General features: G+C 42.5%; 1 pseudogene across 1 annotated transcript; it reads right to left on the bottom strand.

Annotated features, from left to right (window-relative positions):
* Positions 1-3218: 3218 nt before the first annotated feature.
* On the bottom strand, positions 3219-4921 carry LOC308384629 (nuclear factor 7, brain-like; annotated as a pseudogene). The gene is made up of 2 exons: positions 4851-4921; positions 3219-4749 (listed from the first exon to the last, which is right to left on the bottom strand). The product of its transcript is annotated as a nuclear factor 7, brain-like (transcript).
* Between the last annotated feature and the right edge of the window lie 480 nt (positions 4922-5401).

Genomic DNA, 5401 nt, shown 5'->3' with positions numbered 1-5401 from the left:
ACTGATCAAGCAAAAAAACTGAAACATTTCAAATGGAAGAAACTGAACTGTTTCCTAATTCCTGTGACTCTGACCTTTGACCTGTGTGTTTATTACCTTTATTATTTTTTAAATCTTAACATCTCTGTTGTGAAACAGACTGAGCACAAAGAAAACAGGATGTTTCTGAGAAAAAGAAGAAGGAAAAAGCCACAGAGCTGCAGACTGATGCACTTTTACCACAGAGCATGAAAGAAACATGGATGACCAGCAATGTTCCCTCTAAACTGCGCACGTGAGCAATTGTGCACTGCTGGCACGGTCTCTGCGCACAGAAAAACATCTAACCTGAATTTAAATTAAAATTAAAACGTTAACAATTCTGTTTTGCAGTGTTAGTCAGTGAGTGACTGGCTGCTCCCGTATGGGATTAGAACGATGCCACCTTATCCCATAGTCCAGCCAATAATGCGATTCACATTCGTATATACGCAGCTAATCAACGTCGTTGACAGGCTATGACAGCGTCCTTATGTGCCGACACCGGTGTTTTAGCAAAGCGGCTGATGTGGAGTGAAGCCACGTTAATGACAACGTGTACAACCATTGGAGATGTGAGCAGGACAGACGAACAACTGACGGAAACAGTGTGGACTTTATACCAGTTTTTAAATTGTGTTGATCGGCCACGTAAAACCAGAGTTATGATAAAAATATCTGCAATGTTTGTTTTTCTTCCTGAATAATATCGTTGTTTATATTTACTGCGGGAAGAGACGGTAAAAACAGCGTTTTATAAGGAAAACGCTCGAAAGCCTGTGAGCAAAAACAAAAAACCAAAAACCCAAAAAACTCCACCCTTTCCTATTGGTGGAAAAATGTACCATGTCAACCAATCAAAAAATGATATGGCAACGTGGCATCTAGTTGTTAAGAAACGGGGGGAAGTTTTAGGAGTGACGGCGGTGCTTTGAGATGTGAGAGATTTGAGACGTTTAGCGCAAATCTTGTGTAGTTAGTGTGTAGTGTGTCAATAGTCGTCAATGTGCGTGTCAGAACAATGAGGCAGAGAGAGACAGTGACAGCACTGTCTCTCTCTGCCTCTCTGTCTACATGGCTGTGAACAAAAATATAAACACTGAGGCTTCAAAATGCAGCATCTACAACACTGTCACTCTGCCTCCACCATGGAGACAGTCTCCATGGTGATGAGTACAATTGGCAGCTGAAACTGTTGTGAACTTCTCCATGAGTCATATTTCCTGTTTCAGAGCTGCTGATTGGCTCTTTGGGCCCTTTACCTTCAGGAGGTCATGGACGAAGCACTGCAGTCGTATATCACGTAAAAAATATTTTTAGTTTATAATAATTTGATTTATTTTTATTTATTTATTTGTTTATTTATTTAGGATTTATTATGTTAATGAACATAAATGTAAAAAAAAAGATTTATAGCCAAAGGCTAATTTCCATCTGTTATTAAATAATAAAATATTAATAAAAACTGGAGGTTTTTTTAGAACTTAGATTTTAAGCTATTTATGCCTTTTTTGCTGCTCTTTTTTAAACTTATTCCCTTTAAACTGTATTTATTCTTTTTAAAATATATTGGTTATTGCACTGTAGAGGCTGCTGAGGAACAGTATTTCGTTTCAGGCTGTGTAACACGAAATGACAATAACCAATAAAGTCTTGAGAGCTGCCATCATTGTTCCAGCAGGAGGCAGTAAAACACCAAACTGCACCCGTTGTTCTGAAAAGGTGTGAGCATGTGCAGTAACCCAGTAAGTTACCTGAATATCTCTCTCTCTCTCACACACACACACACACACACACACACACACACACACACACACACACACACACACACACACACACACACAGTACTGATACTAATGACTCGCTCTCAGATCTATTTGGGTTTAATGTCAGGGTATATTTGTGGATGAAAGTTTTGGTAGGACACATGATGTGGACAGTCTGGTAATCCCAGAATATTTTAATGTAAGAAAACTCCAGACAGCTCTGGAGAAAGTTTCAGAGTAAAAGCCCTGGAGTGTTTTACATGTTATTCTGTTGGATTAAATCTGACGGAGCTGATTCATAAACACTTCACTGCCAGGTATCAGGTGACCTGCAGAGACTGATCCTACAAACACTCAGAAACAGAGTAAACCAAACTGCACCACAGTGATCAGACGAAACCTTCCTGACATGAACACAGCTCCTCAGTAAAAACTGTGAACCAGCAGAGAGACTACACCCAGCACCATACACCACCTCTCTGACACAGTACACCCTCGGGCAGGTGGTGTCCCCATAAACAGTGTGAGAAGCTCTGATTATTTACTATGTTCAAACAAACTGAGTGTCCACAAACGTCTGAGCTCACAGTGAGAGCTGCTGGCACAGTTTGGAGGTGTTCTGCCCCCTGCTGGACACACAGAGCTACAACATGAGGATCAGAGGAGGCTGGTGCTGCTTCACCTTTAGACACAAGAAGGAGGTCAAAAAATGTAAAAACAGAGATTGTTTTTAAACCTGTAAAGGGGGAAATCCTGACGAACCAATCCACAGCCAGAGAAGAAGTCTAACTCTGTAATGGTCCAATCAGGAATCAGCTCTGTTACTGTGTGAGTGTGTAAAGTCACAGAGTAGCTGGTTTCAAATGTATCTATAAAGTTTATTCACATTTTATTTAGGCTTCAAAAAACAGTCCAAGTTTATTTCTTTGGACTTTGTTCACTTAATGGATGTTTCCCTGCATTTCTATTTTCACACAGTTTATTTCTTACAGCAGTTTGATGTTTCCCTTTGAATCCCCCTGAAGATCCTGACAGTGAAGCACGTACATAATACTCCAGCCTTTCAACTCTGAGCTTATTTAGTTCTATTAATACACTGAAATCTCATTTGTGTCATGAAGAAAGTCTTTAATCAAACAGAATTCAAAGATCAGAAACATTTCATATATGGAGTTAAACATGAATCATTGTTTCAACAACATATTTATTGTTGTCATAAACAGACAAGAAGACAACAACAAACTGCTCCTCCCATTCAACACATGTCAGTCCATATCCCAGCAAACTAAATCATCTCCATTTACACATCAAATAGAAACATGAATCACTTGTAATGATTAGAAACTTGATAGAATTTCAAATCTAGTTTGGGGAGTCATTCAGTGAGAAACAGTGAAATGATTTTCCATGTGAAAAGGTGGACAGCAGAAACAGAAAGAAACAGTGAAACTAAAAGAGAAACAAAGAGCTTTGGAACAACGAGGCAGCAGGAGGACAGCTGCAGTTTAACAGCTTCAACTCACTGACAGGAAACAACATTAGAAACATCATCATCCTCAACTCATCTGCTGCACTGACACTGACACCTTCAACGGACACACCTTCACTTTACCATCAGTGTTAATGTATGGAAACATCCTGTGAGTGAAAGTGTGTGTGAAGGTGTGTATGTGTGTGTTAGTATCAGGATCAGAGAACGACAGCTTTCCTCTGTTCCAGTCCAGATTCACTCTGATCCTCTGGAGCTTCTTCTTTACTGAGAGAGCAGATTCTGCTGATGGTGAGCATGCTGAGTAGTTACCTAAAAAGAACCATATTCTCCATAATCCAAACAGCATGCCCAGTCCCTTCCTCTGCACAGACTCTGCTAACACACCCAGTGCCCACATTGTACTGTCTCCAACTTCAACATCCCAGCTGTGAGTCCCTGAGTTAAAGCCCTCAGAGCCCAGGACAGAGCCGTAATAATCAAACCTCTCTGGATTATCAGGAAGCTGCTGCTTCTCTCCTCCTCGTCTCACACTGGTCAGATCTTCAGACAAGATGAGTTTTGGATGAGCAGTGTTTGGGTCCAGAATGAGAGGAGTGTAGGAGACCATGTCCTTCATGTTGTTCCAGATGTTGAAGGTCAGGTTGCCCAGGTGTTTGGCCTGGTCTATCAGAGCTCCTGAGGGCAGCTGTGGATCATCCAGCAGGGGGCAGCGCTGGACTCTTTCCACTGCAGCCTTGTAGTTGTGCAGGAATGAGACGTCTTCAGCTCTCAGCTCCTCCTCTGTGGCTCTGACTGTGTCTGAAAGAGCTGCTATCTCTCTGCTCAGAGCCTCCATCTTCTCCTTCATCATCCCACTCTTCTGCTCCTCTTCCTCCCTCAGTGCAGCCAGCCTGGCCTCCTCTTCCTCTGCTAGAAACTGGTGAAGCTTCTTAAACTGCTCCTTAATCTGCCTCTCTGTGTGTCGGGCCTGGACCTTAATGTGTTCTGCTGTTTGATCAAACTTCACTTGAACTTCTTCACAAACCTTTAACTTCTTCTTTAAGGGCTCCAGAGTTTCCTGAAGTTCCTTCTTGTGTTGTTGTGCAGCTTCATCGATGGGTCTGACTCTGTGATTGGTGTGTTTTTCTGAGTCTCTGCAGACGACACACACTGGCTGCTGATGGTCCAGACAGAAGAGTTTGAGTTTCTCAGAGTGCAGACTGCAGAGAGCCTCTGAAGCTCTCTGATCTCTCTCCTGTAAGAACGACTCACACAGGTTCTTTAAAGCCAGACTTAAAGGTGGATCCTCCTTTGAAGATCTTCTGTTACAAACTGGACACTCGTGTGTTGGTCTCTCTCTCCACCATCTTTTCAGACAGTCTTTACAGAAGCTGTGGCTACATGACAGAAGAACAGGATCTCTGAAGACCTCCTGACAGACCGGACAGCAGAGATCCTCCTCTGATCTGGAAGCCATTGAGTCTGTGAGTGAAGCTGAAAACAGCAGACAGGAAGTACAGTCAGTCCTGGCTCCCCTCCCTCCTCTACCACCTTCACTGAAACTTCCTTTGAGTCGTGTTTTTGCTCAAACTCACATTCAGTGTGTGGAGCGTCAGCAGCTTGAAGCAGCAGTGTTGGAGTTTTCCACTTTTCTCTCCTGTAGCTGGACTCACTCAGAGGAAGCTGCTAGTTTGGTCTGAGCTCAGTCTGATCGTCTGTGCGTCTCTCTTTACTGAGGACAAAGAACTTCCTGTTTCCTGGTTTGTCGCATTTGAGTGACATGAGGGGAGGAGACAAATGTTGCTGTTTGACTTTTAACTAAGGTGTGTTTCAATCCTGCCTGCAGCTCAAAAGCTGTAAAACAGGTTTTGTGTCTTTTCACCTCCACAGGTCACAACATGAAACCTGTTGTGAAGTTTATAAAATAAAGTGTCACTCGGTGGTGCAGCTGTTTGTCAGCTTCTATTTTAGACTTTGTTCTGGTTCTTGTTCAGGTTCCCAGCAGTGGGAGTGTAATGCAGTCACACACACACAGGTGGTGTTAAGGTGGATTCACTTAGTTACAGACAGTGGTGTTATTTCCTGTAACTAAGGGTGTGTTTCACTCCAAAGTTCAGACATTAACCTGCCAGAAGTTGTAAACGTT

This window comes from Rhamphochromis sp. 'chilingali' (assembly GCF_963969265.1).
Source record: "Rhamphochromis sp. 'chilingali' genome assembly, chromosome: 1".
Taxonomy (NCBI): Eukaryota; Metazoa; Chordata; class Actinopteri; order Cichliformes; family Cichlidae; genus Rhamphochromis; species Rhamphochromis sp. 'chilingali'.
This window is presented reverse-complemented; position numbering and strand designations above follow the sequence as displayed.